Raw genomic sequence first — 26,966 nt, 5'->3', positions numbered from 1 at the left:
GCTCTGCCTCAAAGGAGGTGGGGTTTATTTCTCTACCCTCTTGAGTGTGGGCTTGGCCATGTGGCTTGCTTTGTTCAGTGGACTACAGAAAAGTGATCTGCGACAGAAACTGGAAAATCGCGTGGGCCTTGGGGCTTGCTCTCTCTTGCTGCTCTTGTAAAGAGGATAGATGGAAGATGAGAGGGTTAAAAATACAGTTTCTTGCGAGTGAATGCTGAGACATCACAGCAACAGCTTTGTGAGGAGTCCTGCAGGGCAGCAAGGAGCATGAGGCCCGTTTGCCTCTGCCATGATCAACAGCCTGCTGCACGCCAACCCTGTGAAACACCTGCCTGGATATCCAGCCAGCAGCTGCCCACAGCTGACCACGCAGGCTGGAAGAGCCCAGCAGAGAGAGACGAGCTCACACAGAGAACTGCCCAGCTGATCCAAACCACCACTAAATAAAGTGCTACTGAACCCTGCTCGGCACGAAGTTTGGGGTGGTTTGTTGCACGGCAAAAGCTAACAGATACAAGCACCAAAGTGTATGAATGCTCCAGATGCTGCAGATACTGTGTTAAGGAAGTAGATAAGGCTTCTTCCCTGACATGATGATAAACACAGAAATAAATAAGTAAGACATTTCAGGGATCCATATGCGCTGTGAAGGGGGAGTCAGGGGGCATGCTAGAGCGACTGGCTGGGGCTGAGATCTGATTTACATACTGTGGGCAGAGAAGAGTTCTTTGAGTAGGTGAACTCTGAGTTAAGATCTGGATGACAAGGAAGAGCCAAGCATGTGAGGTCTAGAGATAGATTGTTCCAGATGAAAGAAACAACAAGAGCAAAGGCTTTGAGGTGGGAACACAGTAAAGGACATAAAGGAAGTCAACGAAGCTGGAGTAGGAAGCAAAGAGCAAAGAAGAGAGCGAGAGGAAGGGTTCAAAGTTGGGGAGACCGACCACGTGGGAAGACCCGGACTATAATGAATCGCCTTGATGCTCTACCATGCCTCATCCCTAACCTCTATGTTTGTGGACTTGGAGCTGGATGCTTTTAAGAGACTCATAGGAAGGACCCCCTCTTCCCGCCAACATTTTGTGCTACAGCTTCCCACGATCTGTTATCTCAGTCAGATCCATCTGCTTTCGGTCTCAGAATTTCTTCAACGTGTCCTCCTCCAGTTGCCACCTGTCAGGAGCTCTTGCTCCTGAGTCCACATATACTCCTGAACCCTGCTTGCTGAGCCAAATGTTGGAGTAAGTTCTTCCTTGACCCTGCTCGCTGAGCCAATTGTGGGAGCACTCACTCCTTCATCCTGCTTGCTCATGCCAACTATTGGGCCTCAGTTTCCCTGCCAGGGACTGGGTTTCCTTGGACACCGGTTATAAGATAGAGAAGACATGAGAAGTCATAGGTGTATAAGAGAGGTTTTATTGCAGACCAAGTAGCCATCGCTAACAAGGAGCCATCAGACAAAGCAGTTCTTCAAAGTAAAACCCCATAAAACAGGCAGCCTCACACTGGCTGGTTAACATTACATCTTTCCTGCAAAGCAGCCTCCAACATAGGAACTATACAAATACAGTAGCCCAACTACGTAGCCGCAAATACCGTAACCACAGGAGCCCATACAGTAGCCCAGCCCTACATAAAAGCAGCCTAGCCTCAGCCGGTCAGTACACATCTTCCCTATAACGCAGCCCCCGCACTGGCCGGTCAGTAACATACATTATACCAGCTTAGACAAAGGAGGATTTTTGCCAAAACATCAGTGACATCAGTCTTTTGGGTTCTAGAAGGGCACGCCTGCACAGTATATAGATTGCTGCGTCTTTGCTTTTGTACCTGTGCATAGCAAATTAGCCTTGAGCACTCTGATTAGGAGTCCCATGCTCAGATTGGCCTTGACTATCCGGCCCCCACACTCAACTTGGCCTTGAACATCCGGCATATTCTGGACAGGGTTCCCACACCACCTTTCTAGTGTTCTAGGATTATGATAAAGTGTCTTAAAAATGGTTTTTCACATTTTAAAGACTGTGTTACATGTCTGTCCTCAACTCACCATTTCAATTGAAATTCTCTTATCTCATTTTTAAATTGGTGGCTCTAAGCTCATCCCACTCTATTATCCTCTTGCTGTCCTCTTTCTCTTTGTTTCTTCTTTACAACTTGTCTTTAGACTGCCTGGTAAGAGCAGAGAACTCAATAAGACATTTACTCACCCTCCAATATATATTTATTGTGTACCTTTTATCTGCAAACAAAATTGAGGCCCTTCCCTACTGGTTGCACTCGCATCCACCTGCCTTGTTCAATTCCGGCTGAGCTGAGTATAGCTCATTGAAAACCTTGTGCTGGGGCACTGAAGACATAGGGTTAATTCTCCCAGTGCCTTAACACATTGCTGACCAGTAGTTTTATGGCTAGCTTTACCCAGTGGCCAGATAAGTTTCTACTGAACGAGTAAAAAAAAATTTTACATAAATGTTAAAGGCATGCTTTAAAATTAAACACTCACTGCATTTTGAAGTTATTTATTACATGTTATTATAAGCTAATATATTTTTAAAGTATGATACTTTATAAAGCACTGTGTAATATGAAGCAAGAATTTTCATGATCCGTCCGCAATGTTAATATGCTGAAATACCTACTTTAACTCCTGGTCTTCTCTCTCCCTCTCCCTCTCCCTCTCCCTCTCCCTCTCCCTCTCCCTCTCCCTCTCCCTCTCCCTCTCCCTCTCACTCTCTCACCTATGTATTTATCTCCATTGAGTGGCACACACGGATGTCATGGGAGGGATGTACCATGTTACCCCGGTGGGAAGAAGAGACCCTTCATCTTGCAGACAAACCTGTGCCTTGTTAGGCATTTGTAAAGTTTCCAGGCACAGCAATCTCACTCCTTTTCCTAAGGCAGATGAACATACTTTGTGCAGAGGTTAGAGTACGTGTTTGTGATATTAGCATCTTCAGAGCTCAGTCCACACTCACACTATTTCCTGTCACATGTCTATTAGTTTCTTTGCAGAACCCCAAAGTACAAAACATTCTGCCCATCCTGCTGTTGCCTTCTGGGAACCCCACTGCACCCTCCCCTCAAATCCACAACCAGACCAGAGAGAGCAACATGAATGAAGAGACAGGGAGACCCTCATCCTCTCTCTACCCCAGGCCCATTGCATGTGCTATTCCCTTTGCCTGGGACACCATTTCCCTGCTTCTCTCCCAAGTCTCTTCCTTATCCTCTGGTCACAGTGTATTAGCTGCCTGCTCAGATAGCTTTCCCTGCTTTCCCATCGTCCCTTCCCTCCCCGTGTCCTGGATGCTGCCTTCGTCCAGGCCACCTTTCCTGGGAACGCACGCACGTTTCTCAGATGCTGAGAGTCCTCACCGCCTAAATGGCGCCGCCTTCCTGGGGGGTTGGTTACTCTTGGCCAAAGGGGACACTCAGTGGCCAGTAGTTGGCTGGGGCACAGGGCCAGCTGCCTGGCCTCAGGGTGGACCGGCGCCTCCCGGGGCGTCAGACTGAAGGCGGCCTCTGGCAGAGACCACCCCTGTGCTTAGCTTTCCTCCCCCACCTTCTGCTTCCCTCCCACCCTCTCCGGAGAGCACTTCCCCAAACTCATTCTCACCGGAATCGCCACTGCAGGAACCAGACCTGTGACACGGAGAAAGCTCTGAGAGGTTCACTCTTTGTTTTCCCAACGGAGTGGCTTTTTCTCTCTGACCCGTGCCTCTCCCTGTGATGGAGGTTCCCACGGTCAGGGTCAGGCTCCGATGCGAATAGTGCCCCCTGAGCTGGCCTCAGGGGAGCCTGGGCCTGAGGGCTCCCTCTCCCCTCTCCGAAGTGAAGGCGGGAAAGACACTGGGACACAGCAACTCACCCTCGAGGCGGCGCTGGCGTCTCAGAAGCAAAGTGGTTTGTCTGACCCGATAAAAAGCGTTATTTTTTAGAGGCTTTAGTACAATCATTAAATCCAAAGTTCGATAGAGATGCTACTCCGCGTTAATTTTAAGTGCCAACGAGTCGGTCCCGGACCCGTTCTCTCCCCGAAGTGAAACGGCTTTGGTTAAAGATGGGGAAGCGGGGGTTAACGCACTGCCAAGTTTAAAGTTCAAAGCCGTGACGAAGGATCTTCTCCCACATGTAGCCCCTCGGGAGCCACAGCAGCAGCAGACACTAATAAAACATGACGGCTCGTGTTCGGAGGGCCTGTGGGGAATCCGACTAATGGAATGAGCCCCACAGGAGGGTTTAGAGATTACTTCCTATGCAAATGTTTTTAAACGCCACTTCTTGTCACCTACACATGCAATGCTCGAAATTTAGATTATTGGAACATGAGGCTGAGCTGCAACAAGTGAGAAGGTCTGTTGGGCAGGAACGGGGCTCACACGCCAAGGCCAAAGCGGGCAGGGAGGAGGCGGCCCGCAGCATCTCACTGGCTGAGCACTAGCGCACATGGAGGGACCCGCAAGCCCCCACCGTCCCGGGGCTGGGGCTGGGCCGGTGCAGAGCTGGAGAAAGGGAGGAGGTGGATCTGAGGGTACCTGCCCTAAAGCTCTCCCACCGCTGTCCACCCACGTCAGCCCCCGGGAGGCCTGCCTTCAAACTGCCTGTCCCAAATGCACCAGGGAAGCGGGCCCTGGGAGCCCTCCGGAGGGAGGTGGACGGCTGGATGTCTGTTCTGGTGGAACTTGAAGGTGGTCAAGGCCGTGTCCCCTCTGACTTCCAGCTTCTGCCACCTGTGCTCTCCGCTCAGCTGCAGGCAGCCCGCCCCTCACCCCCGCCCCACTTCCCCCTCCACCCCTGCCCCACCCCCTTCTGCAGTTCCTTCTGTGCCTTTCTCTTCTGTTTATGGCACCATCGCTATCTCAGTTCCCGGGGTTTCAGATCTTGGCCGTGTTTGTCCCTCTCATCTGCCCCCTTGATGCCAGTATCCAGGGCCAGCACCGGCACGTCCCCTGGCTGTGGTCCTTGACCTCCTCATCCGGTGTGACCCTCACTCCCGCCGCTTGAGTTACCCGTGGGCCTGGCCCGTGATCTTCCTGTTACTCAGAATCGCTCCTGGGAGAGCCCCATCAGGGAGGATCCTTACTCCGGCGCTGCTGCCAGAGCCCCCACACCGGCTGGTGCTGCCTTTCGCACCACGTGAGGCACGTGAGACTCACTGTTTGGACTCTTTCCTCTTGTTTTAAAGAAAGCAGCCCCGAGCGCTGTGTGTTTCCTCCCGAAGGACAGAGATGTGCCGGGGGAGGGGAAGCGCCTGCAGACCTGCAGCCTTTATATTCCTGTTCGACGTGCAGAGAAGCCAGCCCCTCCGTCCTCCAGACAGTCACAGGAGCCCATGCTTCCATAGCACCAAGGAAGGAGGGGCCCTCTCCCGCTGTCCCCCAACAAAGGCTCAGCGGGAGCTGGGGCAGTCGCTCTGAAAGCTGCTCGCTGCCAAAAGGCCACAGGCAGCCTGGCCCACGGCCAGAGGCAGCAGCAGTGCAGGTCATGATCCCGGAGTAGAACTTGGCCTTGGGTTTGATGGATAGTGAAGGGATGGGTAAACCCTTTAGCCAGTTTTAGTCTTTTAATATCTCCTAGTTCTTATTTCGTTTCCATCAAATAACATGAAGACAGGGCATTGGCTAGCGCCGTTAACTACTCCCACTGGCCACAGGGACTTCTCCTCCCACCTCTTCACCTGTTTCCCTGCAGCCAGTTGTCTGCCCAGCGCAGGAGCTTCCTCCTCTCACCTCTCTGGTCTTGCTTGGTCCCGAATGGTCAGCCACCTCACAGTTCTCATGAGCATTCCTGAGGCGCCGGCCGCCTCCCGCCTCCCACCCTCAGCTGTGCCCCGATACCCCCTCCTGTGTCTAGAATGTCAGGCCTCGCTGAGTAAAATCATGAGTGTTTGTTCTTTATCTCCTGGGCCCTAACATTTTTGATGGCTCCAATGTCCTTGATCCTACACAGGTTGACGTCATAACTTATTTTCAAGGATTTCAAACCTATTCCACTCTGATCAAGGTCCATATTCCATCCCTACCACCAAACCCTTGTGTGGGTACCAAGTCCATCCAGTATGAGTTTCCTCAAAATCTCTCTTATCTACATCAAGCTTATATTTGGATTTGCCCCTCTCTTTTTGTTCTTGCCTCAAATAATGAAATTCCCTTTGCTTATCTAGTGAAGTTGAAAACATGGTGCACTACCCAATGCTTCTTTTCCTGTTCTAGAGGCTCTCCTGACCTAAGAGGGAGGGGAGCCATGCTAATTGCATATATGCCGCTTTCCTGCGGAATCTACCCCTCTTCCAGCAGACGCGGAGTCCCACTGTGTCCGCGGGGAGCTGAGTGTGGTGGGGCAGGTGCACAGGGACAGGGACTTGCTGCGGCCTGGCGCCGTGATGGGTGCGGCTCAGGGCGCGGCTGTGGCACAAAGAAATGGATGAAGTCACTGGGGCTGGGAGCGGGAAAGCATGGTGGACACCATACAGCTGAGCCAGGTCCTAACGAATCGCAGTTCAGTAGCAAGGCGGTGGGCCCCCATTAAAGGTTTGTTACATTGGGGACCGAGGGCCTGGCGCACAGGGAAGCCGCTGAGCAGTAACTGCGTGCAGACAGCCCCGTGTCCTCACGGAAAAGAGGCCTCCGTCAGCTAATGGGGTGGAGGAACAGAGTGGCAGTGAGGGGCCTGAGAGCCCACAAAAATAAGCAAAGACCATACCCCAAATTAGGCGAAAGAAATAATATTGATAAAACCAGAAACTGTTGCTTTAAAAATCATAGAAACAGCAGAATTAACAAACAAGTCCTGGAGTTGTTCCTTCAAAAGAAAGGGCAAGCGATTGGTGGGTGGAGAGGGCCGTGCAAAGGTACTGCAAGTTTAATGAAGGGGAAAAGGAAAACACATAGAAAGCAAATTTATTGAAGATGTATTTATAGATGCTTAATACTTGCCAGGTCCGGACTCAGCCTGGGACACAACGGCTGTACGAAGAGATGTGTCCTTGACCTTCGAGGAACTGAATTTTGAATGAGGACGTGCTTCTTTAAACAAGTGATTACGCAGATAAAACACAACTCCAAATTGAGGGCCATGAAGCAAAAGTAAGGAGTACAATGAGGTCAGAGCACGGTCACGGGTTCACGTGGGCTGGGTGTGGAGCATGATCTGAAAGGCAACCCCGAGAGAAAACCAGGGCCAAGGTCGAGGGACTGGACAGAGGTCAGTGAGCTGGAGCGGGCAAAGGAAGCAGAGAGTTACAAAGGCTTTAGGCAGCGTGACCGACAGCCCCAGTGTGGCCGGGGCTGAGTGGGGAGGGCTCCTTGGATGTGGACTTTCCGTTTTAAAACCTGGACAGTCCCAGGCAAACCGGGGTGACGTGGTCCCTGTTTACAGGCCTCATTCAATTCTGTGGACTCAGCAGAAGAGCAGTGTGGTTGGTGGCCATAGTCAAGGCGACCGCGGCGAGGAATGGGTGACTCAGAAACATTTCGAGGTAAATTGATGGAACTTGGTGAGCAATGACGGCCAGGGAAGATGGTAGGTCAGGAATAATCGAGAAGGAACCGCAGATGTTTCTGGCTTTGGAAGCTGGAGGGATGTGCATAAGAGAGGAATGAGTACACAAACAAACGACAAATTTTTCTCAGACGTCAACTGCGAATCAGAGCTGCAGATCCGGTCAGTGCTGAGGCCGCCCACAGGAGTAAAGGTCGGTGCCTCCATGCCTTCCACATGGGCTCAAACAGAGCCCGGGCCTGGCGGAAGCCCGCAGGTGCTCTGGAGAGTTCGGAGGTTAGTGTCATCCCCTTAGTAAGGGGATGACTCAGCATAATGAGAAAAAGAAACGCAGGAGGCATTCCTCCGCCTTCAGACGGCGCGTCAAGAAATAAATGCATTACTCTTGCCCCTCCCCAACTCTCAGACTCCAATATTTAACCCAGAGGAAACTGTAACTGAATTATGAAGTCCTTTCAAAACTAGACATTTGACACATCTGTTATAGAAATCTTACAGAAAGCACTCTGGGTGCCTGTAAATTCTATAATTATGTTAATTCAAACTTGAAGACACTCCCATGAATTTTTTAAAAAATATTTCCAACCCAGATCACAGGGTTTGTTCTGCCTGCCACTGGGATGTGGGGAATATTTGCCGAATGCACTAAATTCTCTTCTTTAACCGCCCATGTCAGGAGAGCACAGGGCTGGAATAAAGATGAGCGCAGCAGGCCAGAGATGGGAGTTTATTGAACACGTAGGCTTAGTCTAGGTTCAAAAGCACAGTCCCAGGGAGGCCTACATCAGGGAGCCGAACAGGTGAGTACTTGGCTTTCAATACCCGAATCCCAAAGGGAAAGATGTGGGACCAGAATGCTAGGGCTGGGTGGGCCTCCAGGTCATGCAGCTCAATCTTCCCTCCACAGTTGTTTTTCAAGCATTCATTCACTCACCTATTAACTTAACAAGCATTTATTGAGCACCTACTGTATACAAGGCACTCTACAGGAATGTGGAATATGTTTGTGAACATCACAGACACAGCTCTCTCCTCTCGATGACTTGATCTTCTGAAGAGAGGATTCGGGAAAGAACAATGAGGGTGAGCAGTGGACACAATGGCTACAGTACAGTATGCTGGAAGGCGAACGCAGTTCCATGACAAGGGAAAAGGAGGGCGGGTGGCGCGGTCGTTGTGATGGGGTGGGGGTAGGTTGCAGTTTAAATGAGATGGTTGAGTAGCTCTCATTTCAGAGATGTTTGCAAGAAGATTCAGCAGAGATGAGGGAGTGAGCATGGGGTCTCTGGAAGGACAGCCTGGCTGATTCTTCCTTTATTTTCCCTCTAAAACAGTCCAGAGCAATCTAAAGTGGGATTTTTAGCAAAAGCGATTCATCAGCCTCAGAAGCTCAGTTTTGCTTGTGTCCCACCCCGAGGCATGTGTCCCAATCAATTCCTTCCCCAGTCCTCTAGCCCTCCACGCTTCCAAGTCCATGGGCTCCAAGGCCATGCTCCCCGCACCTCCACTTCAGCTCGTCCTGGGGCAGCATAAGGGAATATAGGGTCTGGCTGAGCATCGTGGAATGGTCTGTCTGAGCATTGTGGAATGGTCTGGCTGGATGAGCATCGTGAATGGTCTGTCTGTCTCAGCATCGTGGAATGGTCTGTCTGGCTGACTGAACATAGTGGAATGGTCTGTCTGTCTGTCTGTCTGAGCATCATGGAATTGTCTCTCTGGCTGAGCATAGTGGAATGGTCTGTCTGTCTGACTGAGCATTGTGGTCTGGCTGGCTGAGCATTGTGGAATGGTCTATCTGGCTGAGCATCGTGAATGGTCTGGCTGGCTGAGCATAGTGAAATGGTTGGTCTGTCTGCCTGAGCATCATGAATAGTCTGTCTGTCTGTCTGTCTGAGCATTGTGGAATGGTCTATCTGGCTGAGCATCGTGAATGGTCTGGCTGGCTGAGCATAGTGAAATGGTTGGTCTGTCTGCCTGAGCATCATGAATAGTCTGTCTGTCTGTCTGTCTGAGCATTGTGGAATGGTCTATCTGGCTGAGCATCGTGAATGGTCTGGCTGGCTGAGCATAGTGAAATGGTTGGTCTGTCTGCCTGAGCATCATGAATAGTCTGTCTGTCTGTCTGTCTGTCTGAGCATTGTGGAATGGTCTATCTGGCTGAGCATCGTGAATGGTCTGTCTGTCTGTCTGAGCATTGTGGAATGGTCTATCTGGCTGATCATCGTGAATGGTCTGTCTGTCTGTCTGTCTAAGCATTGTGGAATGGACTGGCTGGCTAGCTGAGCATCGTCCGCATGTGGCAGTTTAGAAGCTCAGGACGAGAGTAAGGAAAGCCTGCCTGTGCCATTTACCCTGACGGTCCTTAGGCAAGTTATTTAACCTCAATGAGTTTCCATTTCCTTATTCATAATAATGAGATAATACCTATTAAGTGGTTTTGTCAATAGTATTGCCAGGAAAAATGTATGTAGAGCACTTAGCACAGTGCCGGGCAGACAGTAAGCACTTAATTAAAGTTAAAACCTGCTGTGCTCGCTTCAGCCGCACATGTACTGACATTGAACGGTACAGAGAAGATGAGCCTGGCCCGTGTAAGGACAACGTGCAAATCCGCGAAGCGTTCCATGTTTTACAGATGAGAGTTAGCACTTTTTGGTGGTCCACACCAGTGCCGTCTCCTGTGGGACAAGGCCCCTCCCAGCCTCCATTCTAGTTTACCTTTACCAGCCTGGCACGGGTTACATGGGGGTGAGTAATGGGATGCAGAGTGTCCAGGGCTATCCAGAAAACACAACCAGCCTTGGAGAATGCACCATCCCTACCTGTTGGTAAGTAGCCACCCATCCATTCAGCAGGTGAAAAGTTTAGACACACACAAGCCAGAATCGGATTTTACCCGCCACTTTCCCCATAATTGACAATCTTGGGGAGAGAGAGTAATCAGGTGGGGGAAAAGGATGGCAACGTTTTCTTTCCTTGCAACACTATTAAAGGAGACCATTTCTCATCCTAATCATAGTATTTCCTGGCTTTTCTTTCTTTTAAAATGTATTCTTTGTCTAAAATTAAAGCCCAACAATAATAAAGTTAATTCTCTGGTGCATCAGGCTGCAGGATAAAGGCAGGATGTGATTCTCTATGCCGGAGGGCTTCATAAAGAGAATCCAGTCTCTGGTCCCAAACGCTTTGCAGTGTGGATAAAAAGTTGGGAACCAGACGAGAAAGATGTTCCCCAAGTCTGTGTTCTTGCTGCATTTTAGAGCTTGAGGCCTCTGACCTCATGATGCTCAGACCGCACCAGTGGGCACTGGTCTCTGGTGCTAATGTGCAAAGCCCATGATCGCCAGCCCTCTGGATGCCCACAGGCATCGCCGAGCCTCTTAAGGGTAAGTGGTGATGGGTGGAAACCCCACGCTGGGCCGCGGAGCGTGGCGATGTGACCATTCCCGCTGTGAGCAGGTTTGGAGGTAATGGTTACCTGACACTGTTTCCTGTCCAGGGTCCACAGGCATGGTTCCTGGACCACATCCAGCCTATTGCCTGCTTTCGCAAATCCATTTTAGAGCTGGTTGTAGCAGACATTCCTTCCCATTGCACAGTGGTCTCCTGGCTGCCGAATGTGTCCACAACAGACCCAAAATCCACCAATTTCCCACTTTCCTGGAGGACGTCCATGATCTACAGCTAGCGCCCACAGGCCAATTCTGGCCACTGCTTGTTTTGTCAATAAAGTTTTATTGGAACATATCCATGCTCATTCATTTATGTATTGTCTGTGAGTGCTTTCAAGCAATAACGGCAGAATTGAGGAGGTGCAGCAGGGACCTGCAAACCCTAAAATTTTTATTATCTGACTCTTTACAGAAAGATTCGCCAACCCCTATTCTATATGAATGAAGTTTTCTAAAGTATTTGCACCGGAGAAGGTTGTGTGAGAATTAAATCATCACCTGGACATGGTGGTGGGCACCTACACTCACATTCAGACGAACCTGGGACCAGCCTCGGGCCTCAGAGCAGCAGTCCTGTGGCCACAGAGAGACAGCATCTCTCACATGATTTAAGGGTGTTCATGTAAAATGGACTGGTCTGGTAGTTTTGTTTGTATTCCCTTTTAAAGTTTGTTTTGGTTTTACAGTTATATAAGAGCTAAAAGAATAAGGAGTTTTTGCCACAATGTCTGTAAATATTTAATTTACATTTGAATACAAATAATTTAAGGGAACGAGGACTCCTGAGAAGTTTTGTAAAGGAGTCTGTGCAGCGTCTTTCCGTAGACCTTCCCCGCCCCCCCCCCCCCCCCCCCCCCCCCCCGCTCGGCTTCCCTGCCCCTTTCTCTCTGTTTAACTCACGCCTCTCACTGGGGCCAGCATACTTTCCCAGGAAGGGCCATAGTACATAATTTAAACTCTATTTTAAAAAATATATTTTATTGATTTTTTTACAGAGAGGAAGGGGGAGGGATAGAGAGCTAGAAACATCGATGAGAGAGAAACACCCATCAGCTGCCTCCTGCACACCTCCCACTGGGGATGTGCCCACAACCAATGTACATGCCCCTGACCAGAATCGAACCTGGGACCCTTCAGTCCGCAGGCCGATGCTCCATCCACTGAGCTAAACCAGCTAGGGCAAGATTTTTATTTTTTAATGGAAGAGGCTTGTCTATTAACATTTCACAGGGATTCTCGATGGCATTCACTGACCTGTCTTTTCCCTGATAACTTCACCTTTTCCAAAATGTCATATAAATACTCAGACCTGTGTCCCTTGTTGGATCTGTGCTCTTTCACTTAGCAAGATGCATTTCAGATCCACCCACGCTGCTGTGTGTGAGTAGTTCACCCCTTTTTAGGGCTGAGGAGTATTCCGATGTACGGAGGGGCCCGGTTTCTCCATCCAGGCACCAGCGAAGGCCTCATTCCCAGGTTCTGAGTTCTGAAGAGAGTGGCAATGAGCCTGCCACGCAGGTTTCTGTGTGAACACGTTTTCCGTTGTCTCAGGAGAATACCCAGGAGCAGGATTGCTGGGTCGGGTTGTAATTGTATGTTTAATTTCATAATAAATTGCCAAACCGTTTTTCTAAAGCAGCTGCACCATTTAGTTGGATGTAATTGGTTTTCAAAAATTAGTGAGGAAAATGAAAACTTTTGAAAAGCCAAAGGCGAAGAGCGGGTAGACAGGGAGCAGAGCTAGAAAACGGAGCGGGGATAGGCGGGTCCCGCTTCAGGAAGAAGCGAGTGGCCGAGAGCAGGGCAGGGCTGGCCCCTGGGGGACCACGTGCTCACGGTGGGAGGGGAGAGAAGTGTCCACCTTTGGGGCAGACACCAACAGCAGGTGAAGTGCGTGGAGATCCAGGCGTTTGAGGGTGTGGAGATACCGGCCGCTGGGAGAAAGGTGGGGAGAGGGGGAGGGGGCAGTGTCACGCCCCTCGGTGACGCCAGCCAGAACCTGGAGCAGGTGCGTCCTGGACCTCAGCCGGCCACCGCGCTGGAGAGTCCCTCCACCTGCGCAGGGGCGTGGGGACGGGGGTGCGGGGCAGGAAGAAGTCAGAGCCGCTTCCGTTAAGCTTCGTCCTGCCTCACTCACCGGAGCTGGGGTTGGTTCTCGGCAAATGGCATTTCTGCGGGCCGGCTGGCTTCCTGTCACTTTGCCTGGAGAGGGAGAGAGAGCCCAGAGGGGGCTGCAAGACTGGAGGTGGGGGAGGGGAGGGGCTGGCTCACTCCTCCACCCTGTCCGTGACCCGCACCCAGCAGAGCTCCTTCGGGTTGGGTGGCCCTCCCTGCGCAGCAGCCTCAGCCTCAGTGAGAGCAACACCGCCACGCAGGGCACCTCCGCCCAGCTCCTGTGCCTTCTCAGGCCCAGGCCCTCCCTTGGCTGCGCCTTTCCCACAGGCACTAGCCGCTTCCTGCAGGTGCCACCTCCACGGGCCGAACGTCAGAGACTTCACCTCTCCAATACCCGTTAACACTGTTAATATTAAATTCTTTCTGTTCAAATAACTGGCCTCATTTCTTTTTCCTGAATGGGCCCTGAGGGACACGGGAAACGTTGAGCTGGAGGAACCGGAGGAGTGAAAGAGCAGCAATACAATATTTAATATTCACAGTAATAAAAATGTTTAAGTAAGTAAGTTGTAAGGAGAAGAGGTCGATGCCTGAGTTAGTAATTTAGAGGGAACTCTCTGGTCGGAGGGAGGGCTGAGGCAGAGTGCAGGTCAAGGCTGTTAGGGATGAGGAAGTCACAGGCCTGAGACCACCTGCATGGCCACTGGACAGGCCCAGAGGATGGCAAAGGCTGAGATGGAACGGAAGCATGTGTTCTAAGAATTAAATAAACAAGGTCAAAGGTACAAACTTCTAGTTATCCTATATAATAAAGAGCTAGTATGCAAATGATTGTCACACCCTCATGCCATCATGCAGTAGCAGCTCAGACACTCAATACTGAGGAGAGAGGAATGGGGACCAGCCAGGCACAAATGAGCTCCTGAGAGAGGAATGGGGACCAGCCAGGCTGCAGCCCTAGAGAGGGACAAGCTGCCCGCCCCATGGTCCTGGGAACCTGTGGCTGGGGCCCAGGTGAAGCCGCCTGCCCATGGTCCCCTGTGGCTGCAGCCAGCCCCGGCGAAGTCGGCCCGGGTCCTGGGTGCCTGCGGCCGGCCAGAGGGAGAGAAGCCTGGGTCCCGGGTGCGGGGCAAGGCAGAGGCAGTTAGGGGTGATCTGGCCAGCAGGGGAGCAGTTAGTCGTGATCAGGCAGGCAGGCAGAGGGGTTAGGGGAGATCAGGCAGGCAGGCAGAGGGGTTAGGAGCCAGCGGTCCTGGATTGCGAGAGGCAGTCAGACATCCCCTGAGGGGTCCCGGATTGGAGAGAATGCAGGCCGGGCTGAGGAACACCCCCCCCCATGCACGAATTGTGTGCACCAGGCCTCTAGTAAGATAAATAAGTATTAAGGATGTAATGTACAATATAATGACTACAGCTAACTCCGAGAGTTAAGAGAATAAATCCTAAGAGTTGTCATCCAAGGAAAAAAAATTTTTTCTTTATTTGTATGTGTATGAGACAATGGATGCTAGCTCAACTGGTTGTGGCCATCATTTCACAATGTATGGAAGTCAAAGCAGCATGCTGCACACCTTCAGTGCATGCGGTGCTGTATGTCAGTCACATCACAGTAAAACTAGAAAAATAGAAACAAAGGAACGAGGTCCGGAATGTCATTAGATGAAAGGGATGTGGAGGGAATTGGGGTCGGAGCTGAGTAACCTACGTTTCAGGATGATCGTTTCTTTCTAATGAGATGAGGTTATAAAATTTTACTGAGAGGTGCACAGACTTAAATAAATGAAAAGAAAAAAAAAAACTCACCAAAGTCCTGAATTGAAAAACTCATTTTTCTCCAATTATCTCTAATCTTAATCCCAATGGGACTTTTCTAGACCTTGATTGTAAGTTTCTAATTCTTGTGTATAAGAATATCATGCCAGAAACAAAAAAAAATTGAAGTTTAAAGGCAAAAAAGGATAATGAGTAGTCAATATATATTAACATATATTATAAAGCTAAATGATAAAACCAATTGATGACACAGAAATATACAGATCAATGGAGCAGACTGGGGAGTATAGAATAGATGAAAGAAAATTATATATAAGTTTAGAATATTATAAAGATGACATTTCATTTTTTGGGGGTAATAATTTGGAGATAATTACTTAATCATTTCAGAGACAATATTGGCCCTGTATAGCTGAATACATAAAGGAAAACAAATCTCCTTATTAAGTTACAAAAGTAAGGTTAATAATCAGTGGAAATTGACTCTATCTTGGGCCTTGAGCCTGATATTTTAGCGGTGGTCCCTTTGGTCAAGACTCTCAACGTTGCAAGTGACAGAAAACTAAAATCATATTGTCTTAAAATAAAATGGGAATTTGACATATTCAACGTAAAAGCCCAGAGATATTTTGGGAAATTGTGTCATCCGAACTGTTTCATATCCTTTCACTCTGTGGGCTTCATTCTCAAGTTCTACAACTTGATGGCAAATGAATACAGTATCTCCAAAACCAACTCTTCCCAGGTCAAGTGCTGCGCGAAGAAGGGCAAGTTCTCTCCCAGCAATAGCAACCAACATCCCACAGATTTTCATTGGCTCTGACTGGATCACATGCCCAATCCTGAACCAATCACTGTTATCTGGAGAGCACCGAGCTTCTCTTGGCCACGGGTGGGCCCCACCCTCTTCAGAACAGAGTGGTAGAGAGTTAACTCCATTCAAGTCATATGAACCAAGAATCAGCAAAAGGGTGGTTCTGCAGTGGAACTCAGGGGACTGTTATAAAGAAGGAGAAATGAATAGATGGCTTAAAAAAAAAAAAAGCAGATGTCTCCTATATTAACTAATGTGGCTGGGCTTCTCCTCTTAAATGAATTTTATTTCCTGGAACCCCTCCCAGTGTCCTGGAGAGGACGTGTCAGGTGAGGATGTACCTACCATGTGCCTGCCTTGGATCTCCCGTGACTGGATGGAGTCCCTCTTTATCCATAAACATCCTCTTAAATGAGACACAACTCCTTGTATGTAGGAACAGCCCAGAGAACTTGGTGTCATGAATATACTTATTCTCTGCGTCAGCATTCTTCAATTCAGCAAATATGTATCAAGATAGTCTACGTGCAGGAACTGAGCACATAGCGGAGAACAAGGCAGAAAGAGGAATTCACTCAAACGTTGCACAGAAACTATGGTTTGTATCGATGTGCACCCCCCTTGATAGCCGGCCTTACTTTGCCCAAGCATGTCTCTATCGCGGGCTTCTCACCCTGTCTCCGCTGGCCCGTCATCTCTGAGCCCACATACCGGTGCGTCGCTTCACACCCCTGTGCTGCGAGCGTGCAACACACCTGCTGGTACTCTAACCTGGTCTGCCTATTGGGCCTCCATCTGTCCTGCTCACGGACATCGCACTCAAAGCCCAAGACAAGGAAACAGCACGCTGGCTGGAATGGAATCAAAGCCAATCCGTCAGCTGTGTGGTTTCCGAGTGGACAGCATCCATCCCACAGACCTTTAGGGGGCTGCTGCCGTGACCGAAGGACTGTGCGCAAGGAGGAAGGATGAAATGTGCGCTCGGCCCTCCAGGAGCTTGACCTGCAGCTGGGGAGAAAAGCGTGTCTGCACACGGCTGCACAAGGAATGATGGCATGCAGGCTCCTAAGGGTACGGACAAGGAGTTACAGAGACGGAGGCATCTTCTGGCTGGAGGTGGGAGGGGTCAGGACTGGAGAGGTGAGCGTGCCTCTGGTGAGTAGTGGCCTTGAGCGTGCAGGATGGCGGCAGGGCTTTAGAACTTATCCCGAAAGCCTCGCTCCTGGCTAGTTGTCGGCAGACGCTGCGCTTTGGCCCCAAATGCTGGCTGCCTATCTGCGCTGAAGGTGTTAGCTCTTCTATTATCCTCTCTTGTCTCCACCTGGCGAACTCCTGTTCTTTTGAGACTGAATTCAAATGCTTCCTCTTTCGCTTAAGTTCCTAGATCTCCTGGGCAAATTTTCTTTCTCCCACCTCTCAGGTCCTTTAGCATTTTATTATTCTTACAAGTGCTACTTTTAAAACCGTGTCACCCGGCTGAATTACACCTCGGTGTCCTCCACCAAGTGGTGTGGCCCAGGAGGATGGATTCGAAGGCCCTTAGAGACAGGTTCTCCAGGGGCGCGGAGGCCGGTTATGAGCAGCCTGTGGAGAATCCGATTTCCACCCAGAGTTGGAGCACGAGGAAGAAGGGGCTGAGGTGTTGAAAAGTGGTTCCCACCACAGCAGCCTGGAGTTAACACCAACCGCTCCCCAGCGTCGCCCAGTGGGCGCTGTTGCCGGGAATGCTGCCTTGGGGAGAGACGCCGCTCCATCACGCTCTGGCACCGGAGCCCGGGCACTCATTACCCGTTCAGCGGCTCCTCGGGGGAGCTGTTAGCAGGTTTCGCATGCAGGGAAGTACATTTCCAGGGGCATGTGATATTCTGGAAATGTCTCCGTGCAGGAGGAGAGCAAGTCAGGAGGACGGACGACTGGAAATTTCCAGAGCCTCTGGGGACAGTTGTTTTTGCCTAGCGAGATATTAGAAAAGCCCAAATTAAGTAAAAACGGTGCCTCTCCCTGCCGTCTGCCCCTGGGGAGGCGGGCAGGGCTGGCTGTGCCCCCGGAGCGCCTGGGTGCTGCACCCCGAAGGCACGTTTGCCCGCCTTCACATCCCTGTTCGCCGTTGCTGAAAATGATGCTGTGAACGAGTCCTCACCCGGCCTGGCCGGTGTGCTCACTTGGTTGGAGGCCGTCCAGTGCGCCAGGAGGCTGCAGGTTCCATTCCGGTCAGGGCAGGAGGCAGCAGATCGATGTTTTGCTCTCTTTAAAATTCAATGTAAAGTCTTTTTTTTTTGTTTTTTTTTTTTCCCAATTTTTTTTTATTAAGGTATTATATGTGTACATATCTTACCATTGCCCTCCCCACACCCCACTCCCATATATGCCCCCACCCCCCAGAGTTTTGCATCCATTGGTTATGCTTATATGCATGCATACAAGTCCTTTGATTGATCTCTTATCTCCCCCACCTCTCCCTAACCTTCCCCTTGTAATTTGACAGTCTGTTTGATGCTTTACTGTCTCTGTATCTATCTTTTTGTTCAAGTTTATAATGTTCTTTATTATCCATAAGAACATATTTGCAAATGGCATCACTGATAAAGGTTTAATCTCCAACATCTACAGGCAGCTTATACAACTTAATAAAAGGAAGATAAATGATCCAATAAAAAAATGGGCAACAGACCTAAATAGAATCTTTTCAAAAGAAGACAGAAGGAAGGCCAAGAGACACATGAAAACATGCTCAACGTCACTAATTATCCGAGAGATGCAAATCAAAACAACAATGTGGTACCATCTCACACCTGTCAGAATGGCTATCATCAACAAATCAACAAACGACAAGTGTTGGCGAGGATGCGGAGAAAAAGGAACCCTCGTGCACTGCTGGTGGGATTGCAGACTGGTGCAGCCACTGTGGAGAACAGTATGGAGTTTCCTCAAAAAACTGAAAATGGAACTCCCATTTGACCCAGTAATCCCACTCCTGGGAGTATATCCGAAGAAACTAGAAACACCAATTAGAAAGGATATATGCACCCCTATGTTCATAGCAGCGCAATTCACCATAGCTAAGATTTGGAAACAGCCTAGGTGCCCGTCAGCAGATGACTGGATCAGAAAACTGTGGTACATCTACACAATGGAATACTATGCTGCCATAAAAAAGAAGGAATTCTCATCATTTGCAGCAACCTGGGAGGAATTGGAGAACATTATGTTAAGTGAAATAAGTCAGTCAATGAAAGAAAAATACCACATGATCTCACTCATTTATGGATAGTAAAGTCTTTTTTATAAAAGTTTTTATGCCTCGCTGCTATGCCTGCTTCAGCCACGACTTTATCTCTGTGGTCTCCACATCTTGGATGCAACAGGCAGCTACGTCCTCGTTCTCCCAGCCTGTGACATTCTGACTCTGCAAATCACAGCCTGCCTTCCAGCAGAGGCATGCAAGGAAATAACCGGTGGGAATGTCCCAACCATTCCGGACACTTTCAAAGGCACCTGCGACCAGTCGTTGTGTTCCCTGAAGTCCCATGTCCATTAGACGGGACTTGCGGACGTGTGTTTCCACTTCTATCTGCATTTAAAACCACACTCTCCTGAGTCGCGGAGCTTGAAGTGGGGGAGGTCGGTGGGTAACTCTCTCAGCATCCGGCTCCAAGAGGGGCACGCCGCAGGCACCGGCCAGTCAGAGCTTGCAGGCACCAGGGCTGAGGCAGAGTAAAGAGCAGATGGGTTTATCCTGATGGACATTGCCGACCCCTGGATCCGGAAATCTACCACTCTACTTTCTGATTCTCAAGTCACATGGTCTTGTCAATTACTTTTTGAGTTGGGCCGGTTATATTTGAATTGCATTCTTTCTCTTAAATTCCATGGAGTCCTGCCTTGTGTGGTAGAGACCCGGCCAGCATGGGCACGATGACCCTCCTTTGCCATTTTGCTCGACCCTTCGAGATTCTACCTGAAAGTTTGGGGCTGGAAATTCCTCCTGACGGATTGCAATACTAATAGCTTTCCGTCCCCCGAAAACTTTGTACCTGTGAGAATACATTTTAATAAGTATTTTAATTAGAAGGCGGGAAAGAGCAAATTTTTACACCATTTTTGAAAAGTAATTTAGCAATATGTATCAAGAACCTTAAAAAATGGGCTTGGGTACTATATCTGAAGAATTTCCCTTCATAAGCATCCAACCTAAAAAATAATTAGTAGCGTGGGTTTATGATAAGAACACCTGGGAAATTAGGAAAGATACGAATCTCAATTGCCAAACTGCCAGTTCTCACGGAGTCGGGAATGTTCAGAGTTCCTCGCTCCTACACACACTAGGCTCTCCTGCATCCCCTCAGAAACACATTGTCCCCTACCCTATTGTGATGGTGACTGACTTATCTCTGTCCTTCACTGACACTGTTGTTACTAAGTGCTTTCTACTGGGCTTTGTTGTTACCCTGTAGCTTTGGCCTAGGCGTGGCTTCCCCTGTCTTGTGGGGGCGGAGGGCGGGGGGGGGGGGGGGGCGGGCATCAGCTACCCCATCGTCTTTTAGCTTCTGCCCCACCACCTACTGCTGACTCCTTCTGGCTAATGTGTGGTTCCTGCTGACCCATGTCTCCCGTTGTCCTGTGGCCTCGCTGGCTCATGGCTAGTGCTGGCTGATTCCTGCTTTCAACAGACCCCCGGTTCTCCCTGGCTCCTGGCTTCTGTTGACCCCTCGTTCCCGCTGATCCATGGCAACTGCTTGGCTGCCCGTGGCCCCTGCTGACCCGTGTCCTTTGCTGATACATAGTTCCTGCTGACCCATGCCTCTTGGTCACCCATGGCTTCTGGTGGGAAGAGAAAAAGGGTCCAGCCCTTTGGAAGATTCAGGTTCCAGAAAAACTAGATCTCAGTTCAGGGCAGGCCTGGAATCTCAGCAAAGATCTGTAGCACTAGTTATAGAAACTGCCTAGGAGTGTAACACCGCCCCCCTCCCCACCGCCACCCCCCCCCCCCCACACACACACACACACACTTGTGCCTTCGCACTACTGATTTGACTCCATTGCCCATTGTCAACCATATGGTATCTGAGAGAGACCATGAACATCTTCCGGCTCTAGGCTGGTAAAAATAGTTCAGTTTGCAGAAAATTTCTATTTTAACTTCTTTAAAGAAAGCTTTCTCTGTGGGGCCCCAAGAAGCCAGTATTTGCAGTGTGTGTGGTGATGTTTGAGTACTCTAGAAAAGTTCAGCTTCTGTTTTAAAAAACTAAGTTCCTCAAGAGGCAATACAACCCAAATATGAATACTTAAAACAAGAGACAGCAAGGAGTAGAGAATCCTTCCTCTTTTGTGGAGTCGCACAGCATCCTGCCCTAGGACCACGGTCTCCCTCGGACGCTTCTGGCGAACGGAGCTCACTCTCCCAGAGCCAGACCCGCCCGGCTCTCACGCTGATCCCGAGATCTTTCTCTCTGTCATTAATTCCACCCTATAGGCCAACAGCGGGTGGGAAAGGTGATTTTCTCAAATCACAATTCTCCAAATACTTCAATGGAAACTATTGGATCATTCATTCTTTAGTCCCAAGAACAAATAATTATTTGTTATAAAACTGTCGATGGTGCCTGGATTGAGGGGAGAAAGTGCCAGACCTCAAAGCATTTTTATTTTCTCTAAATTTACCAAAAAGAAAGAAAGAAAGAAGGTTCTTGACAGTCTTCAAGCTCAACACATCCCAGCCCATTCTGATACACAAACAGAAATGCTATTGTTTCCAAAAGAAGAGCCCCACATGGCAAAGGGATTATTTTGCTTCAGAACCAAAGATGCTTGAGGATTGAGGGGAGAAAGTGCCAGACCTCAAAGCATTTTTATTTTCTCTAAATTTACCAAAAAGAAAGAAAGAAAGGAGGTTCTTGCCAGTCTTCAAGCTCATAGTCTCTAAATAAAGTTTTTCGTGGCATTGTTTTTACCTCCTTGTACTTATTTGAAAGGATGGTGAGATGGGGGCAGTGCCTGCGGCTGTTACAGAACAAAGGCCGCCCTGGCCTGGTGCTGACAATCAGCCCGGAAAGCTCCTGCCTGCATCTGGCCGCCTCCTGCCTGGGCGGATTCCGGCCCTGGAGTGACGTGTGAGCTCAGCCCAGCCAGGCTGCAGCCGGAAGCTCGGGTCTCAGCTGTGGGTCCCAGCACCTGGCGCACTCCGCGTGGGCAGGCAGCTTCCTGTGGTCACTCTCTTGCTGCTGATGCGCTGAATGGTAATGGCCTATGCGCCCCTTGCCAGGAGTAAGATCCGTGAGTACAGATGCGTTTATTTTCCCGTTAAAGGCAAATAAAAACCAGCAGGTAATATTTTCCAGAAAAGTCTAGCAGATCAATAAGAAAACTTCTAAGCCTCATTACTCAATAAAAGTCAAAGTAAAAGGCAGACCATTTTAATCCACAAAATTATCAAATTTTAAAATTCTATTGTTGATTTGGGCTTAGGTAAATCTGACCAACTGAGGGGAACAAAAATTAGCACAAATTTCTAAAAAAAATGTAACCTGGAATTATGTATAAAGTGCTTTAAAAATAACTAACACCTTAAGAAGCAACGATCCCCCTTCTAGGAATTTACCCTGGGAAAATTACCAGTGTTTCAGAGTCTGTATTCAAAACCTTCATGACAGAGAGCAAGTATCTAAATCATTAGGAATTATTTATGTCCTGTGCTGGGAAAGTATGCAATCATTAAAATGGTGCTTTCATTAAATTTTGTAACATAATAAAGTGCTCACAATCTTGTGACGAGTACAGAAATGTTTCATTTAGTGTGTAAGTGTGTGAGAGAAAGGGCGTGGGTCAACATGGGGGAAAGTGTCAGATGGATAGCTGAGGTTCATTTTAGATTGGTGGATCCCGAGTGACCCTTTGTCCTGGTCTTTATCTTCATGATTGTACAGTAGACACATTCCTGTACAGTAGACACATTCTACTTTGTTCAGGAATTGTGGGGGATTTTTAAAATCTGGTGGCAACAGTCCTGGAGGAAAGACCACTGAACTTCACCCTGAGGACTGCACCTGACTCCAAGCTCAGCCTCTCACTAAGGTGGATCCAGTCTTATCCTCTGAGAACCTCAGGCTCTCGGGGTGAGCAGGATTCTTCTGCAGAATCCCAGGGAATGCATTCCAGGGATGCACACACAGGAGGATTTGAGGTGCAGTGACAAGACTTACAGGAGTGACAACAAAGGACTGAACCCGGACAAGCAATGGGTCCGGGCTGCCTGTCACTACTCGAGCCAATGAAGCAGAGACAGGGTGGAATCATACATGAGCGTTTATTCCAGTCCTGCCGGCAGCACAGGAGAGCAGCAGGTCAGCCACAGACACCTGCCCTGCCCCCACCACAAGCCGCTGCTTATATGGGGTAGAAGCACAGATTACAAGGGGAAGTAGGAATTACAGGCAGGGGAAGGGGGCGAGGTATAATGGTTGCAGGTTCCAGGCAACTCGGGCTGGGAGGTCGCAGAAGGCGGGCGCCTCTGGGACCAGATCTCTTCAGCAACAGGGTTGTTCATCTTTCCATGATTGACAGGCAGTTCTGGGGAAGGAGGACGGGCTGCATTCCGATGTTGCTCCCATCCCAGGGCGTTCAGCTCTCAGCCAGATGGAGCCAGAACAGAACCAGAACAGAACCACCACGGTTAACAGATGACTGTTAGTAGTATTTCTTATCATGATAGCTAGTCCCCACTATTCCCTTCTGCCCCCCAGGACTGCCCCGGGTGCCTGGGTCTCATCCACAACCAGGTGGCTCAGCTCCTCTCTCTGAGGAAGAGGCCCGGCCGCAGGCCGCATGGCACCACGCCCAGCAGGAGGTCAGGACCCAGAGCACCCGGGCTCCAGGCGGCGAGCTCCGTCTGTCCCCGTCCGCCCGGAATCGGTGCTGTGCTTCAGCCCTCCAGCTGCTGAAGAGGGAGGGCCAGGGCCTCGGGCCTTTGTTACGCTCTGACTATATTTCTTGGGCTTGGAGAAGAGCAGGCTTTCTTCCAAACTATCCAGTCTCCTTCCTGGGTCTCCCCCGGCGGTGCTGGGCCTGTCCCTCCCATCCCTCCAGGCCCGTGCCCTATCTGGCATTGCCCGCAGGTTTCCCAGGGTAGACTCTCCCTTTGTGTCGCCATTTTGGCTCCTGCTGCACATGCCCCGTAGTTCTGCTTCGCCATCTGGCTCTCACTGAACTTGCCTCCGCAGAGGAATTTCCCCTCCGTGTTTATCCCCTCCCCCCTTAGTCTGGGGGATGATGGCTTTCCCTGGGGGGTGGCGAGCCGGCCTTTCCAGCCTACTCAGGGATTTGCATCCATTTGGCGGAGGAGGCAGCTGTTCCCTGGAGTGCCTGAAGCTGCCCCTTCCTAATTAATGCGGCTTAATTAGGTGTCTGGCTCCCTTCTGTTAACATCCAACTAGCCGCACCTCGTGCAGCTGCCCCGATAGTTAAATGAGATGATGCATCATGATAGATATGTTGAGGCTGCTCAATAATTGCTAAATAATTCAAAACCTGGACCTGGGACCCGTGAGCCAGAATGATGGAACTTCTGGGAATAGACGTGTTTGCCAGACGTGATGGTGTAGGAAACCCTGAGTCCATCGCTTACTGCCCTGGGATTTCATGGAAGCTGCTTTATCTCCCCAAGAGTCAGCTTCTTGATCTGTAAAATGGGGAATCGTAAAAGCACCTACTTCACAGTGTCCCGAGGGTCATTGAGATAATGCAGGTGTTAGCCACCAACTATATAGCTTGTGAGTCAAATCTGGCCCACCACTTGTTTTTGTAAATAAAGTTTTATTGAAACACAGGCATGCCCATTTGTTTACTTTCTGTCCATGACTACTTTTGTGCTATAAGAGCAGACTTGAGTTGTTGCAACCATGTGACCCTCAAACCTAAAATATTTACTACCCTGGCCAGTGTGGCTCAGCTGATTGGGTGTTATCCTGTGTACCAAAGGGTGCACATTCAATTCCAGGTCAGGCTCCATACCCAGTAGGGGGTGTGCAGATGGCAGCCTATTGATGTTTCTCTTTCTCTCTCTCTCTCTCTCTCTCTCTCTCTCTCTCTCTCTCTCTCAAAATCAAGAGAGATTAACCGAACAACTTATCCTATATAATAAAAGGCTAATATGCAAATTGTCCCCTTGACCAAGAGTTGGACCAGCAGTTTAACCAGGAGTTTGACCAGGGGGCGGGGCCAGCCTGCCAACTGATCTCAACCCCTCCCCCTGGCCTGCCCTCCTCCCCTCCATCTGCCCCCCCCCCATTGGGGGTGGGACTGGCTGGCCAACCACCTGTTGCTGAATCCCACCCGTGCACAAATTTGTGCATCGGGCCTCTAGTATGCATATATGCATGACCGGTGGACACAGACAATAATGCAGTGAAGGCCTCATTGGGGGAGGGGGAGTGAAAGGGGTCCATGGGGATGAAAAGGAGACATCTGTAATACTTTCAACAGTAAAGGTAAATTAAAAAAAAAACATTAAAAATAAAAAATCTTTATAAAAATAATTTAAAGTATGTACTCTTGGCCCTCACAGCAGAAGCTTGCTGACCTGCGATGGTGTGCAGAAACTACCTAGAGGAGTGCTGTCACTGAGAAATGACGCTGCTGTCCCTGCCGATGTCTCCTTGTCATCGCTGGCATTGTGGACGGTCCTCTGCTGGGAGAATTCCCGGAAGGCCAGCTTCTCCCCCTGCTTCGGCCGTGTCACACCTAAGGAACCCCAACACCGTTCCTGCTGACTCACTCTTTAGAAACTGCCAGAGCAAGAGTTCCCGAGGAGTCCCCTGCAGTCCGTCCCATGCACCTGTCATCACCTCGGGAAACACGCGTGTTTAGCCTTCCCTTCGCTGCTGTGTCAACCTGGGCTATTCCCCGTCCAGAGCAAGAGGTTTTAGATGCACAGCCACTTCTCTTGCCTTAAGAATCATGTCTGTGACTTCACAGCTTCCTCTCTGAAGGTCATATGACCCCCCATTTTCTTCTCCTGTTACTCAGGCAGCCCTGGCCATAGGCCTCCTGGGACTCTGGGAATGAGCCGGTGCTGACAGGGAGAGAGGCAGGGGCGAGGACTGAGCTGGCCCGGTCCCAAACACACAGGTCTGCCGGGCAGCAGGTTTGGGCTGGGCGCAGGTGACAGTGTGACCTGCGGAGCCTGATCTAGCAGGCGGACTCAGAGTCACACCTCAAGAGCCTGCCAGGGAAACTGAGGCTGGGCGGAGTCAGGGACTGCGGATGAAAGCCTGGGGAAGCTCCATCCCGCACACACTAGCCTTTTCTTTCCGTATCTCTCACCTGCAAAGCCTCAGGCACCGTGAGCCCTGCTGTAACTCCCTGCACATAAGTACGGAGCCTGCAGTGGGCTCTCGGTGCCGCGAAATCCACGCAAAGTTCCCCTTTCCCCGGAAACACCTGGTAATTCTCCCAGCATTTGGGTCTGGGGTGGGGCCAGAAAGTTTCATTTCTAACGAGTTCCCTGGTGATGTCAATGCCCCCGGTTCAGGGACAAACCTTGAGGAACTAGGGCAGTGATGGGCAACCTTTTGAGCTTGGTGTGTCAAACTTCGCCAAAAAACTGAGCATAACTCGGGTAGTGTGTCACTTTGAGGAAAAAACATTATTTCGCAAATGTTTCATCCTCAGGAGCAGCAAATGTTTCATCCTCGGCATGCGGCTGCCTCAGCGGCCGCATGTCATCAGAAATGGCTACGCGTGTCAGTGCTGACACACGTGTCATAGGTTCGCCATCACTGAACTAGGGGTATAACAACTCCTGTGCAAAGGGCAGAGAGCTGAAAGCGTGCTCTCCGTCTCCATTGGACCCTCCTCAGCGCCCTCAGTAAGTGGTACCCATCCCGCCCACACGTGGGTAGCATGAGGTACAAAGAGATAAAATGAGCGGGTTCAAGATACGATGCTTGGGAGCAGCAACTCTCCACTGGGGAGAGGAGAGGGTGTGAACTAGGAGCCAAAAGCTCCAATGCCTGTGAGGCCACCCGGGTCATTAGAGAGCGAGCCGTTAGGTGGCAGCTCGGAGCACGTGTACCCTGTTTCCAGGGCCGTCAGAGAGGATGGAGGCCCAATGTTGCTACATCTTGCAGTTTTGCAAGAGCAGCCCCAAATCCCAGTTTTTAAGTGCTGTCGGTTAATTCTAAATCTCTAAAAACACTGTGCGGGCAGGTAATACACACCCCCGGCTAACTGGCCCGGCACGCACGTGGGCACTCTGTATGACGAACGCTTTTCATTCCTTGGTGAACACGCGAACTGCCTAGAGCCCTTTT

The sequence above is a fragment of the Cnephaeus nilssonii genome (assembly GCF_951640355.1).
Source record: "Cnephaeus nilssonii genome assembly, chromosome: 2".
In the NCBI taxonomy this organism is placed as follows: domain Eukaryota; kingdom Metazoa; phylum Chordata; class Mammalia; order Chiroptera; family Vespertilionidae; genus Cnephaeus; species Cnephaeus nilssonii.
Note: the sequence above shows the minus strand (reverse complement) of the source record.